We start from the raw sequence: 14,730 nt of genomic DNA on the forward strand, positions 1-14,730 counted from the left end.
TTTTTTTTTTTTTATATTGAGCTCATGAGCTGTTTGTAAATTTTGGGGATTAATCCCTTGTCAGTCGCACCACTGGCAAACATTTTCTCCCATTATGTGGGTTGTCTTTTCATTTTGTTTATGGTTTCCTTTGCTGTTCAAAAGCTTTTGAGTTTAATTAGGTCCCATGTTTATTTTTGTTTTCACTTCCATTAGTCTAGGAGATGCATCGAAAAGGATATTGCTGTAATTTATGTCGAAGAGTGTTCTGCCTACGCTTTATATTACCTGGTCTTACCTCTAGGTCTTTAATACATTTTGAGTTTATTTTTGTGTATGGTGTTAAAGAATGTTCTAAGAGTTAACACCTATCCTCCTGAAACTCTTCCAAAAAATTTCAAAGGAAGGAACACTCCCAAACTCATTCTAAAAGGTCAACATCACCCTGATATCAAAACCAGACAAAGATACAACAAAAAAAGAAAATTACAGGCCAATATCACAGATGAACATAGAAGGAAAAATCCTCAACAAAATACTAGCAAACTGAATCCAACAGCACATTAAACGAATCATACACCATGATCAAGTGGGATTTATCCCAGGGAGGCAAGAATTTTTCAATATCCACAAATCAATTAGTGTGATACACCACATCAACTGAAGACTAAAAACCATATGATGCTCATCTCAACAGATGAAGAAAAAGCTTTTGACAAAATTCAACACCCATTTATGATAAACATTCTCCAGAAAGTGGGCATACAGGGAACATACCTCAACATAATAAAGGCCATACATAACAAACTACAGCTAACATCATACTCAATGGTGAAAAGCTGAAAGCATTTCCTCTAAGATTAGGAGCAAAACAAGGATGTCCACTCTCATTACTTTTATTCAACATAGTTTTGGAAGTCCTAGGCATGGCAATCAGAGAAGAAAAAGAAATAACAGGAATCCATGTTGGAAAAGAAGTAAAATTGTCACTGTTTGCAGATGACATGATACTATACAAAGAAAATCCTAAAGATTTAGGATTTTCTGCCAGAAAACTACTAAAGCTCATCAATGAATTCAATAAAGTTGCAGGATACAAAATTGGTACACAGAAATTTCTTGCAGTCCTATACACTAACAATGAAAGATCAGAAAGAGAAATTAAGGAAACAATTCCATTTACTATCACATCAAAATAATAAAATACTAGGAATAAACACACCTAAGGAGGCAAAAGACCTATATTCTGAAAACTATAAGACACTGATAAAAGAAGTCAAAGATGACACAGAGGGAAAGATATACCATGTTCTTCAATTGGAAGAATCAACATTGTCAAAATGACTGTACTACCCAAGGCAATCTACAGATTCAATGCAATCACTAACAAATTACCAATGTCATTTTTCACAGAACTAAAACAAAACCCCAAATAGCCAAAGCAATCTTTGAGAAAGAAAAACGGAGCTGAAGGAATCAGGTCCCCTGACTTCAGACTATACTACAAAACTACAACCATCAACACAGTATGGTACTGGCACAAAAACAGAAATACAGCTCAATGGAGCAGGATAGAAAGCCCAGAAATAAAAAAACCCACTCACCTACCATCAATTAATCTATGACAAAGGTGGCAAAACTATACAATGGAGAAAAAACAGTCTCTTCAATAAATGGTGCTGGGAAAAGTGGACAGCTACATGTAAAAAAAATGAAATTAGAACATTCTTTAACAGAATACACACAAAAAAATATGGTCTTTTGAGACAAAATTGACAAACTCTTAGCTAAACTAACTAGAGGGAAGCTTCAAATAAATAAAATCAAAAATAAAATGGGAGACATTACAACTGATGCCACAAAAATGCAAAGGATTATAAAACACTACTGTGAACATGTACATAAAAACATATTGGATAACCTAGAAGAGATGGATAAATTCCAGAAACATACAAATTACCAAGACTAACTCATGTATAAACAGAAAATCTGAGTGACCAATAATTAATGAGATTGAATCAGTAATCAAAAACCTCAAATCAAAGAAAAGCCTGGGATCAGATGACTTTAAGGGTGAATTCTAACAAACGTTTAAAGAAGAATTAATGCCATTCCTTCTCAAAATCTTCCAGATAATTGAAGAGGAGGGAATACTTCCAAACTAATTTTATGAGACCAGCATTACTTTCACATCAAAGTCAGATAAGGACACCAAAAGCAAAGAAAATTACAGGCCAATACCACTGATGATGATATATGCAAACATTCTCAAAAAATACTAGCAACCCAAATTCACATTGATTGATCACACACCATGACCATACAGGATTTATCCCTGGGATGCAAGGATGGTACAACATATCTAAATCAATAAAAATGATATACAACATTAACAGAATGAAGGATAAAAACCATGTGCCATCTCAATAGATACAGAAAAAGCATTTGACAAAATTCCATATATACTCATGATAAAAACTTTCAACAACCTGGGTATAGAGGGAACATACCTAAACATAATAAAGGCCATACATGACAAGGCCATGGCTAATACTCTCAATGGTGAAAAGCTGAAAACTTTTCTTCTAAGATCAAGACAATGATGCTTACACTTGGTATATAGTTTTAACTAATGTACTAATTCTGGGACCTCAGTAAGGCAAGCTGCCCTTCTCCTCCTTCTTCCCTGCATATTACAACTGTGTTGGATATTTTTGGCATTTTGCTCCTCTATATATGCATATATTTTTAAATTATCTTGTAAAGTTCCACAGATAGTGTCATTGAAAACTAGATGTGAATTATACTGATTATTTAACACTTTTAATAGAGAACTGATGCTTTTATTATATTGCCTAGCTATCAATGAACTTTTTAATCTCTCTTCACTTACTTAGGGCTTTTAAAAAGTTTTTCAGTAAAGTTTAACAATATTCTTTGTATATTTATTGCACATTTATGTTAGATTTATTCTGGGTGTCCTTATCCTATTCCTATACATAGTAACTTTCTTATAATTTAAAAATTTCTTATAAAATTTTATTTTGTGGCCCTTAGTTTCTCATGAATAGAAATTAAATGTTGAATCTTTATTTTATATTCAGAAAAATGCATATGCCATTTATTAATCCTAAAATTTATTTCAGATTGATTGTTCTAAGTGCATACATTTATAACCTGCAAATAATTATCATTTTATATCTTCCTCAAAGAATTGGTAGTTGAATTTTTTCTACATTTATGGAGATATACTATCCATGTGTTCTTAAACACTTATTTGTCTGCTTGTTTGTTTACTGTTTGTTTACTTGTTTGTTTATATGCTTTACTAATATAAACACAACCCAGTCATGGTATATTGCAGCTTTATTATTTTATATGCAAGTTGAAGTACCTTGACTAATGGTTCAGTTAGAGTATTGGCTTCTATACTGAGATTTGCCTCTAGATCTCTGTTGAAATAATATATTTTAAAGTTATTAGAATAAATTTCTTATTATTGAAGCAATAATAGTTAAATAAATAGGACAGATATAAGCATTTTCAGTAGTATCTAGTATGTGTGAAAATGACATTCATGCTTACACGGAATTTACAAAATTAGTGGAATGTCAGAATAATTCATTAAATAGTGTTATTTATTCTGTGTAATTTGGGAGAATGTGTTTTAAAGAGAAAAATCACCATAGATCTCATCTCAAATCAAAATTAATTGTATGGGAATAAAACAAAAATGTAAGTAAAAATGTATAAATAAGAAGAAAACAGTATGGATGTTTATCTTATCTTTTGAGGGAAGAGGACATATGAGCTTGGTTCAACTACTGCTCAACCTGGTTAATCTAACATGCCTAATCATGTATTAAACAACTAGTATCATACTATAAATGGAATCCCAGCACTTGTAAAGAGTTCAATATCATTATCTTCAACCTGCTGTCATCAGGTCATCACATACGGCCTGATACATGCATCTATATGCCCATCTTTCAAAGGGCTTATAAAAATCTATTTTCTATAGCACTGAGTGTTTATAAATCTGATCCTTGAGGACAGGTTGGATTGAGTGATCTTTTTTTTTCTTCAAAATTTTCAGAAAGCAAAGAGAAATATTACGATTATTGTTATTGAGAAAATATTATTATTGAGAGAAATAAAAGTTCAAAAATTTATGCATCACGTACAAGAAATGGAATCAAGCCCTAAGTAAAAAATAAGCAGTTAAATAGAGAAAGGGTTATTATATTCAGAAAGTAAGTAACCTTTGCTAACTTTCTTCATTACAGATGCTACAAATACCTGTCCAAATCGTGTTTGTTTCCTTTACTGCATAAAGTTTAATATATTTAACAGTGTCCAAGATTCATAAATCTCTGAAAGCTGAAGATTTTGTTTATTTTATAAATTAGGTAAAATTATCATTCTTTATCAATACAAACACCACTCAGTTACATTTTTCCTTATGAAATATCTGGGTTTTTCTTTCCTATTTCATTTTTATCATATATGTTTCCTGATCATATATATATATATATATATATTCCAAATCTTTCTAGTCTTCAATAAATTATAATATCCTTAGAATTATATATAGTAAACAGTGTTTCTTTTATTTTCTACCCATGATTTTATATGTCTTTACATTATAGTAATTATGAAAATATATCCAGTCTGATAAAAATACTTGCTTCAAAATATTAATTCTTACTATTTCTAAAAAATAGTTTTAACTTTAAGTTATCCTCATCATGATCTCTTTGCCATTCATATTTGTGAATGTTACTGATATCTATAAAAATGAATTCATATCAGGAGAAATACTTCACCCAACTATATTTTGTCTGAAAAAACCTATTTTGCTACATAATTTAGCTTTACTCTCAACTACAGGATATGAGAAAATAATCCTTTATTTTCCATTATGATTAGTTTTTTTCTAACTCCCTGCCTGTCAGTGAAAATAACATTCAAAATAACATTCAAGGACAGAATTAAAAATAATGAAAATAATGGGTACTAAAAATCAACCAGGATAGAATCCACAAAGTTTAAAAGAAGAACAAACTAACACATTAAATGAAACTTCACCAAGTTTTATTTGAATTAGATTTAAAGTATCATAAATGCCATCAGGAGATGCCTAACAAATCCTTTAATAAGCATTTAACCTTCATGTGTAGGAGTTACAGTCATTAATTCCACGGTTCTACAAGAGTAGAAAAATTACATTTTTATAATGTCAAGCACCAAGTTTACAGAATTTACATATTTACTTTATTTAAAAAATAACATATGGCATTCAATCTGATGTTATGACCTATATTTATGCATATTAGAAGATAAGTCACTTTAGCTATATTTATATTAGAAATGTTAGTGGAAAATCACATGGGCATCTGGCAGTGAAGAGAGATGTGGTACAGGCTGTTCTGCCCTCCTAACAAACAATTCTTTGACACAGAAACCAGATAGTTTTTACCTGCCATTATTTCAGTATATTCTTCCTGAAAAATCAACTTTTATAATTTCACCATTATCAGAATAATTGAAACTGTGATGTTTATTCTTTATACAAAGTTGACACAGAATATTGGTGCAGAACAGGAATAAAATGTATGCATTGTTTTTGAAGTGCAATTCTCAGAAGTTAATATAATTAATTCTATAATTATAATTATTCTATAATTATATTAATTATAATTAATATATTAACTAAAAGAAAAATCAAGTCATAGCTTGATGTACATTTTTTTGTCTTTGTATCCAACTGAAAAAGATGGGTACAAAACTCCTAAATTTACCATGATTTGCTTTGTATCTTGTACGCTTTACCTTGATAGACCATATATTTTGCCAGTTTTTCCATTCTGGGTCAACATGGCTTAGGATGCAAGAAAACCAAACAGTAGTTTCAAAATAGTCCACTTCTGAGTGTTTTAGCCAGAACTTTTCAGAATTCTGTGTGTTTAAGAGTCAGAAGTTATAGCACTGCACTCACATTTGAAAGCAAAGTGCCATACACTTTGTGATACCATTGTATGCCTTTCCATTCTTTTAAGAGTAACGCAATATTAATATTCTTCATTTCAATCCTTATTAAAATGTTACTAACCTCTGTGTGACAAATCTAGTAGAGAAAGCCTGTTTTGTTTTTCCATAAATACTTTACTCTTTTTTCTTTTTTTTTAGCCAACTGTTAATTAATTTAAAATCCACCCAGGTTTCGATACATTTCTTCTTGAAGGAAAAATGTAATTAGTTGAACTTGATATAGCTGTTTTTGGAAAATGGAATAATTTTAGTTTTTAGATATCACAGAATAAAATGTGTTTTCCCTTAGAGGACAAAAAAAGATCTGTCAGTTTGGAGAACACATACTCTTGGAGAACACAGAGCTAGCTGTTAGAAACAGTTCTGTGTTAATACTAATAGCAGGAAGTCATCATGATGTTTTAGGAGGGCCTGCTAACTAATAGCACTTCATAATTAATATCCCAACATAACTGAAATGAATGAATTCCCAGTTAAAGAGAAAGGGAGATAGATATAAAGTAGAAAAAATAAGGCTGAAGCAAAAACACTGGACAATGAGTGCAACAGTCAATTACTGTTTTTAAAAAACGGAAGAATTTTTTTTCTGAAAATCAATCTAAAGCATTATAGGTAGGGGGTCTCTATCTCTGTCTGAACTGACCATTGCTCCCTGCTGGTTCTGTCAAGAAAAGAGACACTGTGATTTCCAGTGTGATTTCAAACCTTGTGTTATAAGGTTGGCAGTTTGCCCCTCCAGCAAGCCGGAAGATTTCACACATGATGGAAGGCAATTTTACCTCTGTCATGGGGTGATGTTATAAGATGTGCTCTTCTCAAGGAAGGATAATACACAATCTTATCTTACAAAACATTGCAAGATGCTGATTGAACCTTAACTTCAAATCATTTTATTATGTCATATCTACCATGCTTCATAGACCACCCACGAAAAGGGATGTATTAGGAAACGTGTCAGGAAATCTGTCAATCTTAACAAAATCACTGCTGTATAAGTTTAAATAGTTGTCCACATACTGACTCTAAGGGTACATATTGTTTGATTATTTTAAAATTAATAGTAGAGAGAAAGTTAATAATTAGATTCAAAATTTATGAAAATGGGTGCCTTTAGTTGTAACACTAAAAACCAGGAGTCTAGCAATTAGGTAAGTCACCTATCATAAGACTGTCTCTAAAAATCTGTTTTAATTATAAAAATAAGGATTAGCTGTGTCTACTTGTGAATTTCTTCAGACAACATTGACTGGCATGCTTTAGACATATTAAATTATAAAACATGAGATTATAGACAAGCTATTTTTAATCATTAAAATTTCTTACTCTGTACAGCCCTTCCCTCAAAGTATTTCTGAAAGAATCATTTGGATTTTAAGAAATTTATATTTAATTTTCTTTTATTGTGCTAATGTAGAAAGGGTGCAAAACAGTACCTGCATTATGGGAAATAGATGTTTTTAAAAGAACTGGTTTTTCAACATATTTTCAGCATTCCTTCATTTAATTCACACAAGAACTTAATGAGTTATTAGTAACTTCATTTTACAGATGAGAACACAGCATCTCAGAAAGAATGCAGACTTTTTCATACTTAAAGAACAAGTAAGTAGAACCTTAGCAAATACTCACAGACTCTGATACCAGTGATTTTCTAGGTAATCATTTCCCATCAAACCATACATAGTTACTCAAAATTTACTTCATATTTAAGAATAAAATGGGCTCTGGAATCTTTGTGAGACATTGTGTTAAGATTTAGATAAGGTTTGTTACTTCAAGTTTTCTAAGCACTTTTTCTATTCATGTGTATTAAGATTATCCCAAACATATTATACCATGTAGCCCTTTTTTTTCTCTCCTTGGAATATTTTGTCACTCTGATATTCAATAAAACGCAATCTAGAAAAAAGCCGAGCCTAGGCAATTCAGTGATTTATGTAAATTTTATTGTTTAATATGTGCCAAGTACTTTGCCAAGCACTAGAAAATCAGTTTCATAAGGCACAGTCCTGCAAAGAATTTACAGCCTAGAACTGAACACTAAAAACTCTGAACTGTAATAAAGGTAGAAATAAATTCAGAAAATTGTGGTACCACAGAAGATTAGCACCTAACACAGCCTGGGTTCAGGAAGAAATTTATGCTAGAAGGTGATATTTAAGATAACCTTACAGAATGATCAAAATGAGCCTTTTTATATGCCACATAATAGGCATAACTAATTTATGAATATTATTACTTGGATTTTGCATCATATGTTAATGAATATTATACTGAGAAATGTCTGAATTTGAACTTGTATTTCTGTTCTTTTATTTTGTATAAATTAAAGTGTGAATTTCATATAAATACACACACACACACACATACACACACATATATATATATTTTTTTTTTTTCAGAAGCAAATCATTTATTCCTCATGCTGACATGGGCCAATATTTTTCATTCAGGTATGAAATGCTCTTTATACTATCTTTAGTTAAACTACATTATGAATAAAATGCAAAAAAAAACTTTACAAAATTCCTATTCATTGTATCATTTGTCACCTAGAAACCTAACAACAATAAAGCAGTTTAAGAATAATGTTACAAGCCAGAGACATAATGCATAACTTCTATTCATTTTATTTAATTTATATTAGAATTATAACTCCAGTTAAGATTAACATATGGTGGTTACAGTGGAGTGAATAGATTTATGTGTCTTACCTTCCCCAAAACAACTAAAATACTGGACAAAATTGCCAAGAACAGACATTTCAGAGCTCTGGAATTTGACCAGAGACAAACAACAAATTTAGAAGAATTTGTTCATGAAAAACTCTCAAATTTCCAGGAAGAACAGTGCTGTTCTTGCCTTTGGGTGCTCTACAAGAAATTCTACAGAAATTGACCAGGGTGAAATGAAAGACACTAGTCAGAAATGTGAATCGACATGAAGAAAGTAACAGTACCCATAAAGGTAACTACATAGACAAATACAAAGAAAGTATAAATGTATGTTTGTTTATAATTAATTTCTTCTCCTATTTGATTTCAAAGTTAACAGCATAATGCAATAATTTTTAAAATGTATTGATGGGTTTATAATTTATAAAGATGTAATTTACATGACAATGATAGCAAAAAGGAGAGGGATAACAAAACTATACTAGAGCAACTTCTTTTTATACTATCAAAATTAAGTTGCTGTCATCAAACTATATTGTTTTAAGTTAATAAATTAATCCCCAGGGCAACCATTAAAAAAATAACAAAATAGCTAAACAACCAGGGAATTATAATGATACACTAAAAAATATCTGTTTATCACACACACACAAAAAATGCTATAATGGAAAGAGTGGTACAAAAGTACTTCCTGATTTCAAACTATACTATAAAGCTATAGCAATTAAAACAGTGTTTTTCTGGCTATTCATTAATGGAGCAGAACTGAAAGTCCAGTAATAAATTCTCATATTTATGGTCAATTGAGTTTTAACAAAGATTGTTAAGACAATTCAGTGTGGTAATAATATACTATTTTGAACAAACGGTGCTGCAATAATGGGATAACTGATAACTGCAACAAAAAAACACATACAAAATATTAATTTGGACCCCTCCCTCACACAATAAACTTAAATTAACTCAAAATGGATGAGAGACATACATGTAAGAACTAAAACAATAAAACTACTAGAAGAAATCATAGGAGTAAATATTTATGGCATTGAGACAGGCAAAGCATTCCTAGATACAACACCGAAAGCACAAGCAACCAACAGAAATAGATAAATTGGACATCATTAACATTAAAAGTTTTCATGCTTCAAAGAACACTTTCAATAAAGTGAAAAACAACACACATAATAAGAGAAAACTTTTATAAATCATTTATCTGAAAAGCAATTGTATGCAGAAAATATAGAGAACTCTTTACAACTCTATAATAAAAAGACTACCTAATTAAAAATGGAAAAATGACTAGAAAAGATAGTTTCCCAAAAAAGATGTGTCCAAAAATTACTTGTAAAAATGCTCAACATTATTAACTATCAGGGAAATGCAAATGAAAACCAAAATGAAACACCACTTTTACACACTCTAGAATTACTAAAATCAAAAAGACAGACAATAACAAGTGCTGGTGAAAATACAGATAATTTAGAAACTCCTAAATTGTTGGTGGGATTGTATAATAGTGCCTCCACTTTGGGAAACAGTTTGGCAGTTCCAAGAATGTTAAACACTGAGTACCACATAACTCAGCAATTTCACTCCTAGGTATATACCCAAGAGAAATGAAGGCATATGTCCACATGAAAACTTAACATATTAATCTTCATGGAAGCATTTTTCATACTAGCCAAAGTTAGAAACACCCAAGATGCCCATCATCTGATGAACAAATAAACAAAATTTGATATATGATCAAATGTTATTCAGCAATAAAAATGAATAAATGTTATGATATGGATAACTCTTGGAAACGTTTTTGCTAAGTGGTAGAAGCCTATCACAGAAACATATGTTATATAATTCCATTTACACTGAAAGTTCAGAATAGGCACTCCATAGACACAGGAAGTAGATTAGTAGTTTCCTGGTGTGTCTGGATGGAAAGGGAGAAGAGAGTGACTTCTAGTGGGTACAGGGTTTTTTGGAGGGTGATAAAAACTTTCCAATATTTGGTAGTGGTGATGGTTGTACAACTCTGTTAGCACATTAAAATATATTATAAGTATAAATTTTATTGTATGTGAATTATATCTCGATACAGCTATTTTCAACCTTCCCCCAACACATACACGTACTGAGATACTGCAACATAACAACTAGAATGGCTATATTTAAAAACATTAGCAATGGTGGGTTTGGGAGTTTACAGAAAAATTAGAATCCTTAACTACTATTGGTGGGAATGTATTGGGTTGGCCAAAAAGTTTGTTTGGGTTTTTCCATAAGATGGTATGGAAAAACCTGAATGAAATTTTTGGCCAACCCAATAAACGTTTTAGCCAATTTTAAAACTGTTTGGCAGTTCTTTAAAAGATTAGATGGCTGGTTCAAGATGGCAGAGTAGAAGGACGTGCTCTCACTCCCTCTTGCGGGAGCACCAACATCACAACTAACTGCTGAACAATCATCGAAAGGAAGACACTGGAACTCACCAAAAAAGATACCCCACATCCAAAGACAAAGGAGAAGCCACAATAAGATGGTAGAGGGGCACAATCACAATAAAATAAAGTCCCATAATGGTTCGGTGGGTGACTCACAAACTGGAGAACACTTATACCACAAAGTCCACCCACTGAAGTGAGGGTTCTGAGCCCCACGTCAGGCTTCCCAACCTGGGGGTCCGGCAACGGGAGGAGGAATTCCTAGAGAATCAGCCTATGAAGGTCAGCGGGATTTGACTGGACTTCAACAGGACTGGGGGAAACGGAGACTCCACTTTTGGAGGGCACACACAAAGAAATGTGCTCATCCGGACCCAGAGGAAAGAGCCGTGACCCCATAGGAGACTGAACCAGACCTACTTGCTGGTGTTGGAGGGTCTCCTGCAGAGGCAGGGTGCGGCTTTGGCTCACTGTGAGGACAAGGACACTGGCAGCAGAGCTTCTGGGAAGCACTCCTTGGCATAAGCCCACCCAGAGTCTGCCATTAACCCCACCAAAGAGCCAGGTAGCCTCCAGTGTTGGGTCGCCTCAGGGCAAACAACCAATAGGGAGGGAACACAGCCCCACCCATCAGCAGACAAGAAGATTAAAGTTTTACTGAGCTCTGCCCACCAGAGCAACACCCAGCTCTACCCACCACCAATCCCTCCCATCAGGAAACTTGCACAAGCCTCTTAGATAGCCTCATCCACCAGAGGACAGACAGCAGAAGTGAAAAGAACTACAGTCCTGCAGCCTGTGGAACAAAAACCACATTCACAGAAAGATAGACAAGATGAAAAGGCAGAGGGCTATGTACCAGATGAATGAACAAGATAAAACTCCAGAAAAACAACTAAATGAAGTGGAGATAGGCAACCTTCCAGAGAAAGAATTCAGAATAATGATAGTGAAGATGATCCAAGACTTCGGAAAAAGAATTGAAAGAATTAAACAACAAACACCTAGAAGAATTAAAGAACAAACAAACAGAGATGAACAATAAAATAACTGAAATGAAAAATACCCAAGAAGGAATCAATAGAATAACTGAGGCAGAAGAACAGATAAGTGACCTGGAAGACAGAATGGTGGAATTCACTGCCGTAGAACAGAATAAAGAAAAATGAATGAAAAGAAATGAAGACAGCCTAAGAGAACTATGGGACAACATTAAACGCAACAACATTTGCATTATAGGGGTCCCAGAAGGAGAAGAGAGAGAGAAAAGACCCAAGAAAATATTTGAAGAGATTATAGTTGAAATCTTCCCTAACATGGGAAAGGAAATAGCCACCCAAGCCCAGGAAGCACAGAGGCTCCCAGGTAGGATAAACCCAAGGAGAAACACGCCAAGAAACATAGTTATCAAATTGACAAAAATTAAAGACAAAGAAAAATTATTGAAAGCAACAAGGGAAAAATGACAAAAAATATACAAGGGAACACCCATAAGGTTAACAGCTGATTTCTAAGCAGAAACTCTAAAAGCCAGAAGGGAGTGGCATGACATACTTAAAGTGATGAAAGGGAAGAACCTACATCCAAGATTACTTTACATGGCAAGGATCTCATTCAGAGTCAATGGAGAAATCAAAAGCTTTACAGACAAGCAAAAGCTAAGAGAACTCAGCACCACCAAACCAGCTCCACAACAAATGCTAAAGGAACTTCTCTAAGTGGGAAACATAAGAGAAGAAAAGGACCTACAAAAACAAACCGATTAAAATTAGGAAAATGGTAATAAGAACATACATATTGATAATTACCTTAAACATGAAGGAATTAAATGTGCCAACCAAAAGACACAGGTTTGCTGAATAGATACAAAAACAAGACCCATACATATGCTGTCTACAAGAGACCCACTTCAGACCTAGGGACACATACAGACTGAAAGTGAGGGAATGGAAAAAGATCTCCCATGCAAATGGAAATCAAAAGAAAGCTGGAGTAGGAATACTCATGTCAGATAAAATAGACTTTAAAATAAAGAATGTCAAAAGAGACAAGGAAGGACAGTAAATAATGATCAAGGGATCAATCCAAGAAGAAGATACAACAATTATAAATATATATGCACCCAACATAGGAGCATCTCAATACATAAGGCAACTGCTAAGAGCTATAAAAGGAAATCGACAGTAACACAATAATAGTGGGGGACTTTAACACCTCACTTATGCCAATGGACAGATCATCCAAGGAGAAAATTAATAAGGAAACACAAGCTTTAAATGACAAAATAGACCAGATAGATTTAATTTATATTTATAGGACATTCTATCCCAAAACAGCAGATTACACTTTTTTCTCAAGTGCGCACGGAACATTCTCCAGGATAGATCACATCTTGGGTCACAAATCAAGCCACAGTAAATTTAAGACCTTCCAAGACTGAACCAAGAAGAAATAGAAAATATGAACAGAAAAATTACAAGTAATGAAATTGAAACTGTGATAAAAATCTTCCAACAAACAAAAGTCCAGGACCAGATGGCTTCACAAGTGAATTCTGTCATTTAGAGAAGAGCTAACACCCAACCTTTTCAAACTCTTCCAAAAAATTGCAGAGGAAGGAACACTCCCAAACTCATTCTAGAAGGCCACCTGATACCAAAACCAGACAAAGATGTCACAAAGAAAGAAAACTACAGGCCAATATCACTGATGAACATAGATGCAAAAATCCTCAACAAAATACTAGCAAACAGAATCCAACAACACATTAAAAGGATCATACACCATGATCAAGTGTTATTTATCCCAGGGATGCAAGGGTTCTTCAATATACACAAATCAATCAATGTGATACACCATATTAACAAAATTAAAGTTTAAAAGCCATATGATCATCTCAATAGATGCAGAAAAAGCTTTTGACAAAATTCAACACCCATTTATGATAAAAACGCTCCAGAAAGTGGTCATAGAAGGAACCTACCTAAACATTATAAATGCCATATAGGACAAACCCAAAGCAAACATCATTCTCAATGGTGAAAAACTGAAACCATTTCCTCTAAGATCAGGAAAGAGACAAGGATGTCCACTCTCACCACTATTATTCAACATAATTTTGGAAGTCCTCGCCACAGCAATCAGAAAAGAAAAAGAAATAAAAGGAATCCAAATTGGAAAAGAAGAAGTTTAACTGTCACTGTTTGCAGATGACATGATCCTATACATAGAGAATCCTTAAGATGCCACCAGAAAACTACTAGAGCTAAACAATAATTTGGTTAAGTTGCAGGATACAAAATTAATGCACAGAAATCTTTGGCATTCCTATACACTAATGATGAAATATCTGAAAGAGAAATTAAGGAAACATTCCCATTTACCAGTACAACAGAAAGAATAAAATACCTAGGAATAAACCTACCTAGGGAGACAAAAGACCTGTATGCAGAAAACTATAAGACAGTGATGAAAGAAATTAAAGATGATACCAACAGATGGAAACATATACCATGTTCTTGGATTGGAAGAATCAATATTGTGAAAATGACCATACTACCCAAAGCAATCTACAGATTCAATGCAAT

Source organism: Physeter macrocephalus, chromosome 7 (genome assembly GCF_002837175.3).
Source record: "Physeter macrocephalus isolate SW-GA chromosome 7, ASM283717v5, whole genome shotgun sequence".
Taxonomy (NCBI): domain Eukaryota; kingdom Metazoa; phylum Chordata; class Mammalia; order Artiodactyla; family Physeteridae; genus Physeter; species Physeter macrocephalus.